Source organism: Manis pentadactyla, chromosome 3, assembly GCF_030020395.1.
Source record: "Manis pentadactyla isolate mManPen7 chromosome 3, mManPen7.hap1, whole genome shotgun sequence".
NCBI lineage: Eukaryota > Metazoa > Chordata > Mammalia > Pholidota > Manidae > Manis > Manis pentadactyla.
This window is the reverse complement of record NC_080021.1, coordinates 13,193,945-13,217,219: the sequence shown is the minus strand read 5'-3', so window position 1 is coordinate 13,217,219 and position 23,275 is coordinate 13,193,945. Positions and strand designations below refer to the sequence as shown.

Genomic DNA, 23,275 nt, shown 5'->3' with positions numbered 1-23,275 from the left:
TTAGTTTATGTAAAACTTCATACAATTTTACATAATATGTGTATATATGGATATACTTATGTATTTAAGGTATGTGTAAGCATTATGTACATAATTGTGTGTGTGTGTGTGTCTGTGAGGGGAGGTGGTGATTTCTCTTAGTCAACCCTTCTGTTAGGCTTTTTAAGCCCTGAGTTGGAGAATCCACTGAGTTACTGACTAGGGGAGGAACCTGAATCACATGGATTCAACCTTCACATTAACTCAACTCATTGGTGACAAGAGTGGGTCAGCAGCAGTCTCTCCCCATAGAGAGTTATTATTTGGATATGTCATCCCTTACATGGTCATTTGACAGAGCGGGTCATCAGTCCATCTGAGATTGTTTGGTTCAGCTGGTTAAAGATTAATGGTGAGACCAGATTGGAGGTTTCAGGACCTGGGCGGGTCTGCAGCCCTATCACTTGTTTGATAAGGACAGCAGGGTTCAGGGTAAGGGAATGTGAGCGGATCCCAACAACAATTGATTTTTGGTCTTGAAAGACATCACAGCACCGCAGCACAGAATATTCCAAAATTCTGGCGTCAGATAATTGTGAGTTCAAGCCTGGTTTAGCTTCTTCCTTGTTTAGCGATCTTTAGTAAATTAATTTTTTCCTAGCTCACTATTCTAATCAACGGCAAGTGAATAACGATATTCATTTATCTGGCATGGTAGTGGACAGTAAATTAGCTTATATGCCTAAAGCGTATGGTAATTATCTCATTCATAGGAGTTATTAATGAGAGGTTTCTCTCCTCTATGTAACCATCCATCCATCCATCCACCCACCTCACAGTTATGTGTGGTCAGGCAAGGTTCAATCTGCTGTGTTTTCCAGATGACCTTGAAGCAATGGACAAGGAAGTTTCTAGTTGACACATTAATACTATGATTATTGATCCATAGTTTGACAATAGTAAGTGCAAGATGGGTAATGACTGGATAAAATTGTATTTATTTTTGAGAATTTATTTGCTTAGCATTTTGAAATTAAACAGAGCACCTATAACATGTATTATTAATACATCACATATTTTGAACTTAATGGAATTCACAAGAGCATTTATAAGAACTGTGTGTACCTTCCAGGCTCATTATATTTTTAAAAATCAGCTTATAATTTCTGAAAACTTGTTAACTTATAACTATTAATTGATCTCTCAAAGACTTGATCATTAGTCTCATTAAGTGTTGCCTTAGGAAAGAATAATATTGTTAATTATGATCACAGCAAAATATGTTAAAAGTATAGAAGATAGGTTAAATTATTATTAGCAACAATTGAGGCCATTTGGAATGCGTGTACAATTGGTTGTAATTGCTCTTCATTGACCAGCCCTATTTCTGGACTCCTGTTGAACCTACAGTATAGCCACCATTCACATACAAATGACCATATGTTCTTCTCTAGTTATATCTTTAAATTTTTACATATCTAAACATTCAGTTCATTCAGTAAGATATTGAATGCCTACCTCATTGTTTCCTTCATTTGTTCATACACTCTTTCATTCAACTTCTAATAGGAATTTGATCTATTACAAGTATTAAATTTAGGCTCTGGGGACACAATGTAAGACATAATCTTCATCTTAAAGAAGTTCGTAATACCATGTGAAAGGGTGGGGAGGCTGTGTAAACACTCAAGCCATGATAATATGGTTGGCATAGGCAAGTACTATGAGCCAGGGATCATTTTGGAGGTCCACATAACCCAGCATTAACCTGGGGTCTGGGAAGGTTTCCTGGAGGAAATGACACTTAAGCTAAACATTTTTAGACTATCACCAGATGAAATTGGGGATTAACATTTTAGGTAGAAGAATAGCATACACAAATACCTAGAAGCAGAAGAAACAGCAGCATTTTGAGAAACAAAGGCAGTTCAGTGTGGATTTATTAGACATTGGGCTAGAAAGATGAATAAGGCAATTCTTTCTCTTGGGGATTGTTCTGTCTGCTATAAAGAAACGAAATATGTCAGAGGATCAGAGGAGAATGTGTTAACCTAGTGTATTAATACATGGAAAACCCTAAGAAAGTGAAGGAGAGAGTAGGTACCTCAGTCTGCCTGGCAGTATCAGGGGAGGGTTCACAGAGGAGGTGACTTCTTTCCTTTTTCTGATCAGAAGCTCCCTGAAGGCAAAAACCCTGTCTTTTTAAAACTACCTGTTTTGCCTAGCACAGTAACAGGTGCCTAATAAGTGCTGGATAAATCCCTGGTTTAATGTTATTTGTCACACTGACCCCTGGGAGGCTGGAGTAACGGCTGGTAGGTTAGAATGTGGGGCGAGGTGCTGATAGGTCATGTCAACACAAGGATGCCGCCATGCTGCATGACTGTGGCTCCTGCCATGGGGCTACATAGTTTCTATTAATTCACATTTACATCTTCATTGTCCAGCCATGTTGTTGGATGTTGATTCAACACTCGTGAATGTAAAGATTAATTGCTCATGGTCTTGCCCTTCACAAAGTTGAGTATAGAGCTGGGAAACTGTGTCAATATATTATTAGGTCAGTGTGATATGAGAAATGCTCCAAAACAGCAGAAGGCACTAAGAACCACAGAAAGAGAAGGATGACCTTTGGCCTTTGGGGGCTGGGTGATTGTCCTTGGTTTCTAGGTCCTTCCCCTTAGTCGCCCACCCAGTGTCACATCTTCCACTAACCTCAGTGTGGCTGACTCCTGAATCTATTTCCCCAGCATGGCCTTTTCCCAAAACTTCATCCATATCTAGCTAATTACTGTGTGACATCTCCTCCTAATGTCCTGCTGACAGCTCTAACTCAATTTCTTCAATGCTGAGTTCATCTTTTCCCTACAAAGCCTGTTGATCATCCTGCTCCCTCTTTTGTTAATACTTCCCTGCTAGACCCAGTGATGCAGGCTCTAATGCTCAATGCTGTTGGATTCAACCCTTAGAATTTAACTTTCTAGTGATTCTTCCTCTGTGAGAGCACCCATAGCATTTTCTGTCATTCCTACCACTGTTACCTTCTTCATTCACATCCTCATTTCTTCTCTCATGAAAGTAGCATACTTTCAGCTATAAGAAAAACAACATGGCATTTATAAAGAAAAAGGAGACCTCTGAAGTTTATCTCTGGATGGAAACTTTCCAGGGGAGAAGGGAGATTCTGGACTAAGATTCTAGACCTTGGTTGCTATTGGAATTACCAGAGAGTTTGGAAAACACTGATGCCTGAGTTCTACTATTGGAGAGTCCAATTTAATTGATCTGGGGTGTGGCTGGGGACATTGAGGGCTTTAAAAATCTCTCTAAGTATTATTCAAATGTGAATTTAAGCTTGAGAACCACCCAGCTACACTGACTCAATCCTCTGTTCTTTGATTGACATTCCCACCACCACTAGTTTAATTGGAAGAGTGGGCAAAACTCTCGTACATCAACACAGGATGAATTTCTAAAGACTTTAAAAAATGTTAAACAGAAAGGAAATAAATACATGAAACACAAAAACACAGTTCTTATACTGAGAAGGTCTGCTTTCTCCAGTCTGACAGATAAATATGTCAATATAGCACAGTAACTATAGCATCTGTATAAAAAATAATATTAAACAGAGGTCTGGGAACAAATTTTCTCATACTTCTTTTTTATGCTTCTTATTGTTCTCCACTTTAATCAGTCTCAAGCATTACTGCCAAAACTAATTTTCCTGAAAAACAGTTCTGAAAATATCCATCCCTTTCTCAAAATCTAATACTTCCTCATTACTTACAGGAAAAAAATATTAAAAGTTCTTTCCCAATTTGACCTACAATTCACTGTTCCAACTTTATTTACTATGATTCTCTTTCATGCATTCCTGACTTCAGGGCTTTGCTTATGCTGTTCTGTATCATTGGTTCCTTCTAATGCCACATACATAAAGTCCCCTCATCCTTAAAGATTCTAGTCACACATCTTCTCCACAAAGCTTTTCATGACTATTTTGGCAGGAAGTCATTTTTCTATCATCTTAAATAGCATAGTCTTATTTATAACTTGAGTCTATAAAGATAATTTATTATTAATAAAAAACTTTTCATATTAAGATTTGTTGGTTCATAAAATTAATTATTTTAACCATTCAAGATTCATGGAGTGCCTCCTGTATGGGCTTCATGCTAGAGGTATACATAGACCACAGCTGACGTGGTTCCTGTCCATAGTGAGAGGCTGAATAGGGTACAGGAACTTTAATTGGGCAAGGGATAGTATTATTTGTGATTATGTCTAGAAATTTTAGTGAAAAAAGCAAATGAGTGTCAGAGTAAACTTCCACCCTCTAATAAGGAAGTGAATCGTCTCTCTAAATGAAACAAATAGTTGAGAAATGATGATTAGGATATTAATTTTAAAAGATGGCCTTAGAAGTAAGCGCTGAAAGTAAGGTCCTGATTTTGGTGAAACTATGTTGGAGGAGATGGGCCAGTGGGCGTCAGTCTTTTGCTACTGGCAACAGAAGGTTTTGGGAAGCCAGGGAATCTGAGAAGGTTTGGCTTTGGTCATAACCAGGATTTCTGTAGTACTTGACTGGATGATACAATTTTTTGGGTCTTGCTAAGACTAGCAGTTGGTGTGAACCCACTAGCTGCCAGGTTGTGGACTGAGTGAAATCACTAACATGGTGTGGGTAAAATTGCAATACTTTCAGAATCTCTCACTTGGCCTTAGTGCATCTCTGTATCAATAGATGTTTCTAAGGGGTGTAGAGAAGTAGTCTGTCTCCATATCAATAGGTAATTACAAGGGCAAGCAAGGGCATATCTGGATCAGAGGGGTTAGGTGGGGTCCCTTTTTCCTGCAGCTGGGTCACGAGAGACATGGGAGAGCAGAAGTGGATGGCTGCTGGTGAGCAATAGACAGGTTTCTCCCACTTTATTTCTCCCTTTTACAGATTTTGGTTTCAGAAGTATTTTTCCCCAGGATTTTCCCCTGGAGTTACATCTGGAAGTAGTCGGCAGGACTTCTGAACCTGAAATCTGTCTACATGGATGCAACCCTTGGATGGGATGCCCCTAGAGATGGTGGGGAGAGGCCCCAGTGATTGCAGCTGTAGAGGGCGCATCCCTGTGGGGCTTCCAACTGGGGAGCCCCTAGTGGGGAATTGGTCTAGGATAAAGCACCTCCTAGAGGGGTGGGGCCTTCCCCAGAATTGGGGAAGGGTGGAGACACTGGGAGCTGTGGAATTAGCCTCTGTGAGATAGAAGACTTCTTAGAAGCTCTGAGTGGCTGTGTAGTGGTCGGGATTGTGGAATGCCTTTTTCGTGAGATAGTGGAAAGGGTTATCAAGGAGAGAGAGGGGGTTATTGAGAGAGAGACTTTGGCAAGAGAGAGACACACTTCAGCATATCTTGGAGGAGTTGGGTGGTGACATTTGGGATGCCCTTAAGAAAGGGAGACAGTTATTGAGAAGACAGGTCATGCTCTTGGAAGGTAAGTTAGCAATGAGGGAAGAGGCGGCTGGAGAATCTGCATTGTAGGAGGCCACGGGAGAGGGGAAGAAAGCGTGGTCGGTGCCTTCAGCCCCAGAGACGGTGGAGGAGATGCTGGCAGGGGATGAAGAGGAGGAGCCAAGGGCTGATCTGTTACCAAGGCCACCGCCTGAGGCACCAGCCTCTTCTGCATTAAAGGTCCACCCAGTTGTAATTAAGAAAATAAAAACAACAACCACAGGCTCCTCAGAGGGAGGAGCTGCACCTTCCCCAGGTTGTGAAGCACCCCATGCTCTGCCCCTATACCCTGGATGAGCTGGTGGACATGAGAATTCAGTTTTGGCAGAGGCCGTGGGAACCTCTGCCTACATGCCTTTTGTGTCTCTGGGATATGGGGGTGGAAAACATTGTTATGTCAGCTTCTGAAAGGGGTAAGCTGGCTTCTCTGATGACTCCACCCTTCCCTCCAGCAGTGATTGCAAAGTGCCTTTCATACCTCAGGGAATTGGGGGCTTCTGGATTGGCTGACAGCAGCCATCAGGGCAGTTTGGCCTAATCAGGGTGACTTACCATATTTACCCACTTGTTGGAAAATGTATGCAGAGCTCCAGCAGGTGTTATGGGAGCTGGGCATCAAAAATATCATCTGTAGTACAGACCCCCAGGGCCCTGATGAACAGTTGTTCACTGTAGGAATGAGATATCTGGTGTTCCATATAGCTCCCCGTCTCTCTTTGGGTCCCTGGTGACTATTCTTGTCCTCCACATATGACAACCCATAAGTGAGGCTACTCGTGCTTTAGCAGGTCTGGGGGAGGTTGAAACTATTAGAGCATGGAAGGAAGTATGGGCTACAACTGAAAGGAGAGGTGTGAAGGGCCCCATGAAGGTCTCAAGGACCCAGATGTGGGTTGATTTGATAAAGGCAGGTGTAGTGAAAGAAAAACTAGATGGGAAAACCAATATGTTCTTGTTAGAACTGTGGCACCAATTAAAGCCAGACAGCAGTTGCAGCTGCTGAGGCCTCCTGTGTATTACTGGGGTAACAGCAGAGCTGCCCCCTAAAATCACAGTGGTGTACCCAAAATGTCCAGGAGGCAAGAACATCTTATGGGGAAGTTTTGTTTTATCTTTATGGCCAGTGCATATACCTCCCATAGCCCTATCTATTGACCCATCTGTAACTCCCACAGGGAGGGGAGGTGAAAGTTTGGTAGACTAGACCAGGATGAGACCCCATTCCTGCCACAGTCCTATCACAGGACCACTGTCTTGCATGCATCCTACCTGATGGACAAGATTTGCCTATGCTGGTGTCATTAAAACATGTATCTTATTACCCTTAAGGTTATTTTCTTCTATAGTCCCTGTGGCCTGGACCTGCCCCCTGGATGCAGCGGCCATGGGATGATTGCTTTGAACTCTCTACCTGCTCAGCTACTGACTACCTGTGGAATAGACAAGCTATGGACTTAAACTGCATATACTGTGAACCTACCTGAATCCTCGTGCTTGAGGATTATCATGATTTTATTGGTGTTGCTATTGTATGTTATTAGTCTGGTTACAATGCTCCAGTTCTCTCACATAGAGGCCATTGTGGAAGATGGGGAATGAGTAGATTGTGAGGTGAGATTTCTGGAGTGGTAAACTGTGGGTAAAATTGCAATATTTCCAGAATCTCTCACCTGGCCTTAATGTATCTCCATATCAACAGGTGTTTCCAAGGGGTGGAGAGAAGTAGTCCATCTCCATATAAATAGATAATTACAAGGGCAAGCAAGGGTATATCTGGATCGGAGGGGTTGGGTGGGGTCCCTTTTATCTGCAGCTGGGTTGCAAGAGCAGAAGTGGATGACTGCCTGTAAGCAATAAAGGGGTTTCTCCCACTTTATTTCTCCCTTTGACTGATTTTGGTTTGAAAGGCATTTTGCCCTGGGATTTTGCCCCTGGAGTTATACATGGCATCTGTCACCGGTTGCATACACTGTGTAGGAACTTGTTAGGCAATGAGGGGTCCCATGGCTTGTGACCAGAGATGGGCGATCAGGGTGGGGAGGAAGGTGCACTACTATTTCCTGCTTTGTCCACTAAAGCAAATTATAAGTTTCTCTCTTACTTTTAAAAGCTTAATACTGAGCCCTCATTGTAATGAACCTTTGTAGCAGGTATGGGGAAATTGGTATCCTCTTAATGTCCCTAGATAATTTCAAGGAGCAACCAGACCTTTCCAAGGATTTTATCACTTTCCATTTTAATTATAATCATTTAAATTGTGCTTTTATCACTCCATACTAGGCTTTAAGTCTCTTAGAGGGAAGATAAAATTATCTTGATATTCTTTAAAATGCCCTCTGCCATTTTTAGTATGTGACAAGTGTTTGACAGCCATTATTTTAGTCAACAAATGAATGAAATATGAGTGTATTAGTTTTCTAAATCTGTTGCAACAAAGTACCACAGACTAGGTGGCTTAAAGAATAGAAATGCATTGTTTCCCAGTTCTCAAGGCTGGAAGTCCAAAATCAAGGCTCTGCAGCATATTTTTCCTGAGTTTCTGTTCCAGGCCTCTTTCTCTGGCTCCTGAATGGTTATCTTCTCTCTGTTTCTCTTCAAATCATCTTCCCTCTATGTGTCTCTCTGTGTTCAAATTTACATGTTTAATGAGGTACCAGTAATACTGGACTAGCGCCCACCCTAATGACCACACGTGATGATCTCTGGAAAGGCCCTGTCACCAAAAAATGTCACATTCTGAGGTACTGGGGTTAGGAATTGAACCTATGAATTCTTGAGGGGACATAATTCAACTCATAACAGTGAGCAAATTCTCTGAAACTCCATATATTCTTCTACTTTTACCATGTATCAGAAATATGTGAGAGCAATCCTGCTCAATAGAACTTTCTGTGATGAGGGGAATATTTCTACCCAAGCTCCTCAAAATAGTAGCCACTAGCCACATGGGTCTATTGAGCACTAGAAATGTGGTTACTGAGGCTGAGGAGTTTAATTTGAAATTTAACTTGATTTAAATTAAATTAATTTAAATTTACATAGCCCCATATGACTAGTGACTACCACACTGAGGACACAGGTCTAAAGACTGGGAGGTTCAGACTAATTATTCATTTGTATGTCTGTGATTTGAAGTATCTATATCCTATGTGATTTCATACTTGCTTGATGTTTAATACCAGAGATAAGTGAGGAATAAGTACATTTCAAAGAGATCAGAATGAAGCACGGCAGAAAATAAAGGCTGTAAAGCTGCAAGTGTGTAAGGGCCAAGTGGAAATACGCAGATGCTTATTAATGGCTTAAGTAGAACTGGAAAGCTAATTCTATTAGATGGCAGCAATTAGATTCCAGTCCAGCTAAATGTTGCCATGAGGGATGATAGTCCCAGTATTGTTGTATCTTCTGATTTTCTATAAAAAGCTGGAAATCTAGGTTTTCATATGAAATCTTATAGTATTACAACTGAATTGAATCTCCAGGCAGTCTCAATCTGGTTAAAATAAATACCAATACAACATCCTATTGGCTTGATATAACCTTGAGTCTCCCTTGATATAACCTTGAGGTTCTGTGACCTTTGTTTTGAAACAAAAATTTCAGAGAATTTCTTAGAAGGATTGTCCATGTTCTTATTAATGAAATGTAATAGGACTCTTGGAAAATGTCAAGTATTAGATAATGCTCCTGAACAGTGAGTTCTTTTTGCACAATCCAATTTAGGGAGAACCAAATGATGGGCATTCGAAATGAATGTATTGTGAATTTCAGGAGCAGTTCAGTTCTAGAAGCTTCCAAAACTTGTGCTGTGATATTCCCAGGACTAGCAGATGTGTTCCTGTCTCTGAGCTTTTCCCTTCAATCCAATTTAGTGACTAAAAGGAGGAGCTGACGCAAGGAAGATTGGTAATTGTCAGCTTTGCAGATGCTCAACTTTGTCTTTGACACATAGGAACTCTTTACAAAGACAAAGTGATAAGTATAGTAAGTTCTTTATCTCCTATCAAGACATTTGTTTTTCCTTTAATATTTTTTTCTCATAAAATTAGTTTTTCAACCATTTAGCATTCACTAAGCACCTGCTTCGCACCATGTCATGGGCAACATGCTGGGGATACTGCAAAGGCCAAGGCAGACATGGCCCCTGCCTATAGCAAGGTTCAAAATTGAGCAGGGCTAAGTGGATTTTAGCAAACAGTCCTCAAGGCACTAATTCCACTTATAAGAAGTGCTACAAAATGGAAGTATGGGGTACCATGAGATTCTGCACTGGGGAGTCTTGTGGTCTTCTAGAGGAGTGTATGGGAACGTAAGAGTGAGCACAGGAAAGGAGGAAGGTAGGAGCAGGGCAGGGCGTGTGTAGTCCTGGGGAAGGAGATGAGCTTGGCACTGTCCAGGAGCTGAAAGCATGTGCCTGTGGCTGGCAGGTAGCTGAAGGTAAGGAGGAGAGTGCACACGGTGAGGCTGGTCAGGTTGTATGGCGGTTTGTAGCTCATGTTCAAAGACGGTGGTCTAAGATTCACTCTATGCCAAAAGTCAGTAGGCTCAAGAGAGGCACCCTGTGATAAAAATTATCAGGATTCACTCAGCAAAATCACGATTTGTCTCTTGGAGCTGAGCACATTGAAGCCTAAACAGAACGGGGTTCGGTTCTTTGTTTTTTCTTTTCTCTTCTGTTCTTTCTTCTTCTTTTCTTTTTCCTTTTTAAATATGGGGAGACTGTGGGGCAGAAGGGCCAGTGGTTATAGGAGAGGAAACTCATTGTGCTTGCCATAGGCAAGGATTGTCTCTGATTTATTTTGTTTAATTGAAGTATAGTTGATGCACAGTATTCTTAGTGATTTGATATTTTTACATATGATCTCCATGATAGATCTAGTCACCATCTGTTATCATCCAGAAGTACTACAGTATTACTAACTATATTCCTTATGTGTTGTGCATTGCATCCCCATGACTTACTTGTTTTATGACTGGAAGTTTGTACCTCTGAATTCCCATCACCTGTTTCACCTACCTTCTAGCTCCTTCCTGCTCTGGTAACCAAGTTCATAATTAACAGTTTGTTTTCTGTACCTCTGAGTCTGTTTCTCTTTTGCTTTGTTCATTTGTTTTGTTTTTGAGATTCCACATATAAGTGAAATCATATGGCATTAGTCTTTCTCTTTGTGACCTATTTCATTTAGCATAATGCTCTCCAGGTCCATCCATGTTGTTGCACATAGCAAGATTTCATTCTTTTTTATGCCTGAGTAATATTCTATTGTATGTATCTACCACCTCTTCTTTATCCATTCATCTGTCTGTGGACACTTATGTTGCTTCCATATCTGGGTTATTGTGAATTCTGCTGTAATAAGCATAGGGATACATGTAAAAAAAAAAGAAAGCACCCTGTAGAGGCTGTGGGGGAAGAACTGTCCTTATACAGCTAAGCAACCCGAGAGTTCGAGCTGGTCCTCAGTAAAAGTTTAACTTCAGGGCAAAGCTTGCACCCCAGTGCAAACATCGTCTTTGGGCAGTTTAATTCTCATTGTGCTGATTTTCAATGGGGGCGGTTTTGTCCTCCCCCACACCCCCATGAATATTTGGCCATGTCTGTAGACGTATTTTATTGCCGTCATTTAGTGGGAAGGTGCTACTGGCGTCTAGTGGGCAGAGGCCAGGGGTGCTGCTGACATCCTATAATGCACAGGACACCCCTCCAACAGAGTTATCAGCTTCCAAAACATCAGTGACACCAAGGTTGTGAAACCACAGGTTAAAGTGAACATCAAAGGAAGCTGTAATTAATGGAGTTGGGAGATAAACAGGAGCAACAGCAGGTAGAAGTGACAAATGTGGGGACAGAGCAACACCTGTAGTTTTATAGTTGTTTGCAAACATGAATTTGTATTAAGATATAAAAATTAGGTTTTGGCTATTTGTTTCTTCCCAGTCTACCAACTGCCAATGGCATCACCCAAAATGTCTGGCCTAGGTCAATCAGCCTTATTTGCCATAATAATACTGATTGTAATTTTGTCTGTTCTGCATCAGAATAAGTTTTTAAAATATTGACAAAATAAGTAAACAAACATCCATTTATTTCCAGAAAATGAAGTTTCGTATAATTACAATAACTATTGAGTTACTAATTTGTACAAGTCACATTCTATACTTTGACCTAATCCTTACAAAAGCCCAGCAAAGGAATTATTAACTATAATTCACAGAGGAAAAAACAGAAGCATGGGGATGATAGACACCTCTCCCGAAGGTCAAACAACAAGCAAATCTCTTTGGTACCACTATCTGTCCTCTGTCATTGCTCTGAAAGTGATTTTGCATTGAGAGTAAGATGTGAGCAAAATTTTATTTCCCTCCATGCATCAATTCAAATCAAGTATGGCTGCATATATGAAAAACCCTCAAACAATGAACCAATATGTAATGTTTTCATTTCAATGCAAATAAATGAAATCCAAGGTAGATAAAGTGACTCCAAGGATAACAGAGGTTCAGACTCCTAATCTCCCTAACCTTCCTTAGCACCTGGTTTCCATTCTCAAGACTGCCTCACGGTCCATCACATCAGCTGGAGCTCCAACCATTCATCACACCAGTCAGAAAGAATGAGGAAGGGGTAAGGAAGAGCAACAGATCCCACCTCCTGCTTGATTCAGTTCATGTTTACATAGCTTCCTGGGGATTTCCACCTAAATGCTTTGCCTTACATGTGGCTGACCGCTCCTCCACAAAGGAGCCTAGGAAGTGTGATATTGTTAGCTAGAGCATTACTGTTATCAGGGAAGAAGGAGGGATGCACACCAAAAAGACAAGCAGCCATCTCTGTCAGACCACAGCAGCAGGCAGCACACTTGAAGCAAACTTCAGAGGTTTCTCAAGTGGTTGGAAAATTCCAATAGAAACAGCAGTCTGACAATTTAGTTGCCATGAGTTGAGTGTGTTCGGGCTATGAAGCCTTTAAGGCTCTACTCTACTCTAATGAAACACCATCTTTTAATAGATTTTGAAACAAAGAGCCTTTCATTCCTTTCTGTCCTATCCACCTCTTCTCTCCAACTTGGACCTGTTCTCCTTCCGTGATTCTCCAGTGTGACACACCTTTCCATCTCTTCTATGTCCTTTATCTTTTGCTTCTGGCCTTCTGCTTTGGTCTCTTTTCCACCTGGGGAGATCCTACAGAGGCTGGCACAGGTGGCTGTCATACCCACGCCACACCATCTTCGTTCACTTGGTCTCCTTCGCCCTTCCTCTTGCTACTTTGTAGAAAACCTGACTTTTGTCCTTCTGAAAACTATCCTTCCTGACAGTCTCCACTCTAACGACTGCAGTTTAAGATTTAAGGTATGGGGAGGCAGTCTCCACACTACTTAATGAACATGCCTCCTCTAATCTCATTCTCTTATTCATTCTTTATTCATTTCCATGTTTATTGAACGTCTACTATATTCCAGCCCATTGATAGTCCCAGGAAGTTCTCCATGGGATACAGCAGACATATTTCCTTTCTTGGGGTGCTCTCTTTCTACTGGAGGAATCACATGCCAATCATAGGCCATCACTCATCCCTAGTTACCGATTTTAATAAGAACTGTTAGATAAGGGGTGATCTGAGGATGTAAAACAGGAGCTGCCTAGGCAGGAGGAGCCAGATAAGGTCTCCAAAAAAGGTGGCATTTAAGAAGAAATCGGAAGGATGAATGGCAGTTAGCCAAACAAAGATGAGGAAGAGTTCCAGCAGACTGGACAGCATATACAGACCATCCCAGGTGGGAAACCTGCCAGTGGAGAGTGACTTTCTTCTCTGTGCTACACACTATTCTTAGATCATGAGTAGAGTCTTTGTCCTCAAGGAACTTCTATTTGAGTGAGCTGTACTGAGAATAAACACAAAAGGTACTTTCTGGTACTGATCAATATTATGGAGAAAAAACATTTGGTTGGAAGAGGGTATGTGTGAGTAATGGGGAGAAGGTCAGTGTCACCGGAGAGTGCTGAGCAAGGGGCAGGGGGGAGGAAGATGTGTCCAGTGAGGGATGGAGTAGCCAGGTCACCGTGTGAGCAATGGGAAGGTTATGGAGAGGCACTAGGGAACCTTTGAGCTTTTTCAAGTAGGAAGATGACACACTATGATTCACATTTTGGAAAAATCACTGAGAACTGGAGAGTGAGCAATGTGGAAAGTGGAATAGGTGGAATGCAAGACCACAGACTGGATGAGGTCCTTAGGGATGAAGGCCAGAGGTCCAGTCATGAGCTTAGAGAGAACCTGCTTTACTCCATGACCTGGGCAAGTTACTTAATCTCTCTAAGCCTCGCTTTCCCACCATAAAATGATGAGACATTAAGTTTACATAGAAACCTGACAGATTATATGATACTTTATGGTCTCAACAATTGTGCAATATCTTGAATCTTTCTTAAGTTAAAAGTGAGAAATGTGCTGGTGATCCATTTACACTTGGGAGTTACAAAACATTTTGCAAAGAATCTCAAAGCAGCTTTCTAGAGCTTCAAAACCCCCAGAAACCCTTGCTTTCTGCAAGTATGTGAGAGGCAGGGTTGAGGGAGCTGGGAACAAAAAAGGGCTCATAGGGTTACTGTGGTGGATGAGGAGCGAGATAAAGAATTTCTTCAGGAAGAGTCCCCTTAAAGGGTTCATAAAGTCAGTTACCTTTTTGATCCTCTAATATCTCAGCTAAATCTGATTGGCCAACATGGGCTGGGACACCCACTTAGCTCCCCATCCTTAGCTTTGGCCCCTGGCCCTATCATTCTGTCTTGCTTGGGATTCTTGGTCTAGCCTACAATGACCTCCTGCCTTGAACAACCCATAAAACCCAATGAGCAAAGCAACATGAAAGAAATAAACCGCACTGCATAAAAGCTGCATATGCTCTCTACTTGGCCAAAATTCATTTTTTAACACTTGAAAGAAATATATAAGATTTGTCCCCTATATGAGAGAATATGGGTTCTAGGCGATCAAAACAAGTTATAAAAACTGCTGGGCTCTTGTTCCCATAAAAAGCACCCGGAGTGGTAATGAGACATTGTTAAATAAAGGAGGGATGATTAGAAGATAGTGGGGACATAAAAACTCATTGCCAAGGCAATTTTTTTCTCCATTGGAACAAGACTATCCTTGAGGGTTTTTTTTTTTTTTCCTTGCTGGACCCCAAAGAACATTCCATAACTCAAGGTTCTTACGTGAAATTATATTCTGTCCATGGAGTCGAAGCAGTAAAAAGTTGCAAGCAGAAAAGACAGATTTTTCAGTTCATAAAAGAAAGAGAGCTCTATGGGACTGCTAGAAAAATTTCTCCTCTCTGTTGGGTTGTTCATAGTCAGATTGAGACACAGGTTGAAATTCATGGAATACAGGGACTTCTATGATCTCAAGCATTGCTCAAGGAACTAGACTAGGCCGGTTTAGATAGATGGGTCTGCATAGGAAAGTAGAGGTTGTTTACCAAACAAAACCTGAATTGTATGAAGAATAAATGAGATAATGCAGGAATCAAAGCTAGATTAAGCTATGATTGCTGATAATTGAAGTTTAGTACAGGGAAAAATTACCAGGCTGTATCTAAGTGTTCATATTTCTATAAATCTTGCTCTAAATCGTGATATATCATCTATGTATTCTAGTAATGAACAGACAAATAATTTATTATCATTCCTGTAATACAAAGGTATATTTTGTAGGGGAACAATCAGAGATTTGCTCGTGTGCTCATCTACTTTCTTCTGTTCAGTCTTACCTTTGAGCTTGGGAAATCTGACTAAAACACCACAATTCATCTGCTGGCAATTTTCCAGCTTGAGTCTTGGGAAAATATAGTATGTTTCTTCCAGATAGGTCATGTAAACCTAAAACCTATTAACCATTATAGCTATCTTGAGCAATAGAAAACAGTAGGTTAGAGCAGTACTGCTCAAAGTATGGTCTGTGGACAGATGCTGATGGGAAAATTACAGAAATTGAAAGTAAGCATTTAAACTTCTACAGCAATTTGATGTTGCCCTGATACCTAAACTAGTCACACAAAATGAAACCATGTATCTTCTGTGACGGCTTGAAAACTAAAGAACAAAACAAAATACCCAAGCAAACAAATGAAGCAACTGGTCCTTCATCACTGGAGTATAAAAAGCACCAAGTTAAAGAAATCATCACAAGTTCCTTAGGCACTTTGCTTCTGACACATGGACTTGGCTGATGAGACAGGTCACCTACTTGCCTGAGTTGGAGTCATCTGACCTCCACTTGGGGACCTGCTCTAGACTCTCAAAACAAGTCCTTTTCTCAAGAATTGGGAAAGGAGTAGAAGCTTGGGAGCCCAAGCTCAACACTTAGCCTTCTAATGGCGTTTTATTGATTACTATGTGCCAGCTACTGTAGGTTCTAGGGTCATAAATCTAAATAAAAAACTGTCCCTTAATCAAAGGGCTTAAAGTCCAGTTGGAAAGACTAATAAACAAATGATTACAATAGAACTTGATTAAGTCAATAAACCTTTGTTCTCTCCTTCCTTCCCTCCCTTCTTATCCTCCAGAAATAGTTATTGATCACTATTTTAAACACCATGCTTTACACTGAAGAACAAGTGCTAAAAAAAGATGCTACCTTCCTTCCCTGTGGGGATTTCAGCATTCTCAGAAAGACAGCTGTAAACTAAATAACCACACAGTATAATTAATTGATTTATTCAATGAGCAGCAGTTACTGAAAACTAAACTAAAGAGAATGGTGAAAACATGTGCTAGAAAGACCTAAATTTGACCTAACAGACAGTGAGGATGGGTGAGTCAAGTGGGGAAGGTATCCCTGCAGGTGGAATTTTTGAGCTGAGCTGTAAAGGGTGAGTGGGAGTTAACCCAGTGAAGAGGACACACAGCGTTGTAGGCAGAGTAGCAGCATGTGCAAAGGTCCTGTGGCAGGAAGGAAGCCAGCGGAGCTCAGGTGCTATGAGAGAAGACTTGTATTGCCATTTGCATCTTACTTACACCTGTTAGTCTAGCTCTCACCTCATGCCTTTTTTCTTCCCCATAAAACAGGAAGTTCAAATAATTGGATTCATGCCTGCCTCCTTATCCAGGAGATCCTATGTCTTAATGCCTTGCATTCACAAATGGAAGCTCTTTCTTTCTTCTAGGAACTTCCCTCCTCCTAGTCCAAGGCTGAGAACTCAGTGATGAATTTTCTTACCTCATTCTTGATCATTGGACTAAAACCACCCATCCAGAGAGGCACCACCTCCTCTGCCCTGTGTTTGCTTTGGCCAAACAACGCTCCTGGTTGGTTGTCCCTAATACTAACTGATGCTGACTGCTTACCTAGCCTCCCATTTTGTACACCGCCCCCGACCCCCCAGAGCTCTGCTGAATGAAGTAAGACTCTTCTCATTGCTGCAAGAAGTACAGCTCACTTCCTTGGCATTTTCCCCAACTTATGAGTTTATTTAAAGCAATGGGAACTTTTCTGGTCTCCCCTAACACCCTTCATCACTTCTCTGTTAAAATCTTGTCTGTATAGTGTGTTCCCATAAAATATGGGGCAGCAAGAAAAGAGTAGACTTTGGGGCCAGATCAACTAGGATTTAAATACAACTCTGATATTGGCTACCTGTGTGACCCTGGAAAAGCAAGTAACCCTCTCTGAGCTTCAGTGTCTGGCCTAGCAGAAAGGTTTACAAAATGCTTATCCTCTGGGCTTGAGGGTATGAACTGTGGCTTTGTATTTAAAGTACCTAATTCTTTTCTCACTGAATCATTCTTTTTAGTTATCTAGTTTGTATTTTAAAGTGTATTTGATCATGACAAAAACTAACTCAGACAGCTAAAGGGGATTAAGAGGTACAAACTTCCAGTTATAAAATAAACTTGTTACAGAGATGAAAGTACAGCATAGGGAATATAGTCAATAATATTGTAATAACTTTGTGTGATGACAGATGGTAACTACACTTATTGTGATGAGCATTACATAACATATATAAATGTTGACTCAGTATGTAGTATACCTGAAGCTAATATAATGTCAACTTCAATAAAACATTAAAAAAGAAAAAAACTAGCTCAGATAGAAAAGACAGTGCAGCCACACACCAGACAATGAGTAGAAACTCACATTGTTGGTTACAATCTCAGCCTTCCTCACGGAGGAATCTGACACAGACACATGTTGTGTTTTTATTAATATTTCATTTAGCCAACATACTATCACAAAAGCCAGTCTATCTCCAAGAACTTCTCTTTAGCTTTTCTTTATGAGCTTATTAATGGGATTGGGAAGATATATATATATATAATTTAATGAAACATTCTCCCTTCCTCTGAAAAGCATGACATTATTCCTCTGAAAAGCATGACATTCATAAATTAAGGAGGTCATACGTTGGCTTCTGGCCAAGGGGGTCATCTGGCAGCCTCTGGTGAGATGACTTGTGATCCTACATCCTGCACTACAGTGAAGTCTGGGAAGTGAGGCAGAGAGAAAGGAAGATGAGCAGAGATGGGTAGGGAACCAGTGGGGTGGGGGAGAGAAAGCAGAGGCAAAGCTGACCCTGATATAGGGAGATAAACTTCATGGGATGTGATTACATGAGCCCACATTATGGGGAACGAAGGTTGGGAGATCAGACAGAGCAACAATTAAGGGGCCTCTGGATCGGGGGCTTCCAGACTGATAGGCAGGAGGGCAGGATGGAGAGTTTCAATTGAGCTGGGAAGTATGGAGAGCCTCCTGAACCCCTGTCACTGTGTGAAGGTATAGGGGTTCAAAAGGCATAATCCCTGACCTAGAAGAACTGATGATCTATGGAGGAGAGGGACTTTGGACTTTCAATGAAACTTCAGAACAATGGGTTAAGTGTTATAATGGAAATATGTTCTATGAGCTTTGACAATGAAGAGGTAGAGCCTTTCTGGAAAGGTATTGCAGAGAAAGTGCCTGTCTGAGGTCAGTTCACTAGGAGCAGAGGAGATGGGCATTTATGTAGGATGCGCTCCCAGAGGAGCCAAGCAGTAAGGGAAGCAGCACAGGGCAGGGGACGCACCCATGCAAATTGTACCACCGAGATTGTCCCACCTGAGGCAAGAGGCCTGAGCTTTTATTCCCCCTCATCAACTCATCATTCGCCCTGAGAAGGTGAGTATGTGGTCACATCCTGGACATTTCTAGGGGAGGTGGCTCCTGAAAGCCAAGGGAGATGGGTGCTATGAAGGCCAGTACCTGCAGCCACTGGTAGACGGGTGCACCAGGGCTGTGCATGGAGATGGAGGTCACTCACTGCATGTAGCAGGGTGACGTGTGAAGGGGCTCCTTTGTCACAAAGGACGGTAGAATACCCCAGCCTTCAGTGAAGGAGAAAAATCATGTGCAAATGCCAAAAAGAGTTGGCGGGATTGGTTTTCCTTAGAGTGCCAGCAGTTGGGTGTAAGGGAGACGGGAGTCTGGGCGAGATGGTGGGAGATGAGGCTGAGAAGATGGTTGCTAACGATCTGGGTTTGAGAGTGAAATAAATCTGGGTCTGAATTCTGATAGCTGCTTATTGATTATGTGACACTGTGCAAGATACATTACTTTCTTAGCCTCAGTTTCCTCATCTGTTGAGTGAGTGTGATAAGACTACCTGTCAGGATTGTTGTGGGAATGAAATGAGAATGAAAGTAAACCACCGAGCACAGGACCTGGGACATCTTACCTCTCAGCAAATGGTAGTCACTTGGTTTTAAAGCTATTTTGAAGATCTGGAATTTTATTCCTGGGAGTTTGGATTTTATCCAGGAACAAGAACGATGGTGATAATAATAATAATAATAACAGCAACAGCAACAGGAACAGCTGAAAGAGTTAAGAGATTAATTGGTGAACCAGGGGTTGTCTTTAAAAAAGTGGGGAATTTACAAGTCTGTACTTAAGAAAGATACTTTGGGCAGCCCTATGGAGAAAGGATTGGTGATAGGAAGAGAGAATGGGCAGGAGAACAAGCCGAGAGGCTGTCTCGATAATCTAGGCAAGAAACAATAAGGGTTTGAGTTTGGTCAAAAGTGTGGGCCACAGAGTTGCTGGGCGCACACCAGAGCACAGCCGGTGAAGTCCCCCAGTAACAGAGCTCACACTGCACACTTGGGGCTCTGCCACACTCAGATGAGCCTCTCCTCCTGCTCAGAGTACCAGCTCAGTCCAGAGTGGCATCCTGCTCTGGGTAAGGCCTTTTATTAGTGGAAACTGGGCTTTGTGAAGTGCAGGGGGCACCTGGTGAGGATGATTTCAGTGATGCTTGTGGGCTTCCTCTCTCACTTTTATTGAGTTTCTCTATACTCTAATTCATGAATAAAGGGACAGAGGAAGAACAAGGGCATATTTTATTCTCATCCTTATCTGGAAGAGTTTTTCGATGAAACTCCCTGAGCTTAATGAAATCACTGCTTCTGCTGAAAGCCCATCTCTCTCTCTATGTATATATATTGACCTTGCTTACAGTCCCTGATGAAAACAGGGAAATGTGCTGCATGAAGTTGGTCTTAAAACAACCCTCTAGTGTGGTCCTGCCATGAGGAAATCAATAGTCATATCTCAATAGATACATACAAATATAAAAGTCTTGTTTAACTTAGCTCAATTTCCACCTGTCCTCAGAAATAAGATGTTTAGAAGAAAGCTCATTACCTCTAGGTTATACTGATTAGATTTAATGGTGTGTCATCTCTTCCAGCTCTAAGATTCTGACTCTGACTTCCCGAATTATGTTTACAATAAAGAGAAGTTAATAGTTCTAGCATTTACTGAGTGATTCCTCTCTGACAGGCACTGTGTTGACCATTTACATATGGTATCTTATTTAGATATCATGATATCTAAATGGTATCTATATGCAGTATCTACTATTATAATCCCCATTTTACACACGGGGATACTCAGGATGATGACATCAAACAGAAAGGGAGGGAGGGGATGGAGATGAGGGGTCCAGTATTCCTGGTTCCAAACTGTCAATTCTGATTTCTGTCCCTTGCCACCTCTTCTTCACTCAGTTTTGATGATATTAATCTTCTGACATTCAGGACAAACCACCCATCTGGTTATGTAACAGGTACCCCTTTAAAGCCCTGGCTTCGGGTGATCACAGTGCTTGCCCTTCCCATGGCACAATCCCTCGCCAGCCTGCACTATCCTCTGCTTGTCTAGTAGACGGGACTCATGACCCCAATCACAGTGACATTCTGAATGGTGGGATCTGTTTCTGGCTTTTGTTTTCACCTCACACTGTCCATCAATAAGTTGATGCAGCAAGGACTCAGAAAGAGACATTTTTCTATTGAATTTAATTTTTCTGTAGCTTTACAGATTTACTTGTACTTTCCTCGCTATTAAATGTAGAGACTGGATAAATTCCAAGGATTTATCATAGAGGAATGCTTGGCCTATTGAGAAATGGCTACAGACATTTGGCAGAATAGCATCACATATCACATGGTATGTGTATATGTAGACTTGTATATAAGTAAGCTATTTAGATGTATGTTCCTTGGTTAGTATAGATGTACATTTATGTTGTAATTCAGACACCATGTAATGAGTTGAGCTGAGCACTTTGCCAGGAGCTGTCATGCAGGAGTAACTAGACACAGTATTGTCTTTATATAGTTTATCATCTAGTAGGAGAAAGAATAAGTAGTCACCTATATGTACCTTTTCAGAATTTACATTTGGCATATTTGCATATCATCACATGCATTTTGATAGATAAATATGAACATATCTGGATGTGTAAAACATATAACACACTTTATTTACTCATTCAACAACAGTTACTGAGTATTGCTACAGTACAAGACAGTCCTTAGAAATGACATATTCTCCTGTTCCTAGGGCAAGAGGCTTTTTATTATAGACACTGTGTCAGAATAAATATAGAAAGACATGCATTATTTCCCAAGACTGAACTTCCACACATCTTATTTGCATCATAGCTCCAAGCGGCTACTAAATAAGTGACTTTAGGCACATTATTTAGCCTCTATTTAATATCACCTGTAAAATAGAAGTGATAATGATACTCACCTCTTAGAGTTTCTGTAAGTACTGAAAAATATATTGTATATTAAAGGCTTAGCTCAGGCACATCAGAATCCCTACCAGCTATTCAAAATGTGCAAAGTTGGATTTGGGGGAAAGGAGTAGATGCCTACCAGTAATCACTGTCTGATGGTTTTCTGCTTCAGAACTTTTATAGACAACGTCTGGGTTCTTCATGTCATTCTCACTCAGGAGGGGTGCAGAGCACCAGCAAATGGGATTAGGAAAGGTTCTATCTGTTCTATGTTACCACAGAGCTACTAGTCACCTATTAGCTCAAAGCCAGAGCTCCAAGTGGGTGAAAAAATCTGTTTCCAGGGAGCTAGAAATTTCCTTTTCCCTAAGCACTTTCTGCATCAGGCTTTCAGAGCTAAAGTCATGGCAAGATGCTAAGGAGGGTCCTGGATGACAGGTAAGTGGAGTGACAACAACTTCCAGAGCATGGATGGGGTAAATGTGCTTATCTGGGTCATTGGCCTGTTGGTTTCTGAGACATGATATGAAAAATGAACAACCAGAATTTTCTAGTTGAGCTTAGATAATCAATCAAAACTGCTTGCTACAACCAGAGAGGTGAATTGAGTTCACTCTAGTGAAAGTTTTAAATCTTGACATTCACATGTATGCTTTCTTTCCTGCTGTCCAAAGGTATCTGAACCTCTGAAGGGGTGTTTGTGCCTCTCTTAATGCAATTCCAACTTTATAGGTAGTAGATGTGTGTGTGTGTGTGTGTGTCTTAGCCCCCAACAGTTCCTTAGAAGGAAGTCCTGTCCATCTCTATGTTCTATTGCTTATAACACAGGACTGGCACACAGTAGGCATTGAATGCAATTTTGTTGTTATTATTGTTGAGTTAAAGAAAGTGCTACTGTTTGACCTACAGTAGCACTATGTTGCCTAGAAGAAAGTTGACGACCTCAGTGTGGAGGTCATATTTCCTCCTGGATTAGGAATGGGAGGATCACACCTTGAATACTCAGCCATCTCCTGTCCTGACTCCTGTGAATCTCCTCTATGAGCTTCCCCCATCTCATGCACCTGGTTCACAGCCACCTCTAGGCCATTTTCTTAGACTTGTCAACTCAAGGATGCAATCTCTGACCTCCATCCCCACTATCTAGCTGTATTTCAAATTTGGGGGGAAATCCATACCCTATGTTATGCTCGTCATGATCTTTTAGCTCACATTGATCAACTCTCTTCTGAACTTCAACTACTTAACATCTTCTGTCCGTATCTGATGTTTCAGCACTTTTTAATACAGGCCATTTTCTTCCAGTTTATTCATACTTGAAATTATATTTACCCATCTAGATTGTAGCCTTCCTGAGGGCCAGAACCAATAATTATTTTTCCTAGAACTTTCCTCTACCTTCTCTAATAGCACCTATCATAGTATCAGGCCTGCAGAAGCACGGTAATTATACATTTACCATAGATTTCTTCTTGTGTAGAAATAAGATGGTGAAGATAGATAGATAGACATTTCCTGGAAAAGAAGATATCCTATTTCCTGTGCCAAGTAGTTTTCTTGTTAATAGTATTTTACTCTTGAAGCTCCCTCCTCAAGAATGGAGTACCTATTATGACTGTCTGCATAAATAATATATGCTAAAATGCTTCTTTGTGCCACAAATATTGACCTTGTTTAATAATTGATGATGGACTCCCTTACTACCCTGGAACCATGCTGACA

At 41.2% G+C, this 23,275-nt stretch overlaps 1 long non-coding RNA gene across 1 annotated transcript in view; it reads left to right on the top strand.

Moving 5' to 3' along the window:
- The first annotated feature begins 249 nt into the window (after positions 1 to 249).
- The window catches only part of LOC118915107 (uncharacterized), a 63,620-nt gene continuing 40,594 nt past the window's right edge, over positions 250 to 23,275 (top strand). The window contains exon 1 of the long non-coding RNA XR_005025937.2: positions 250 to 574. This is a non-coding gene — a long non-coding RNA (uncharacterized LOC118915107). The remainder of the gene's footprint in view (positions 575 to 23,275) is intronic.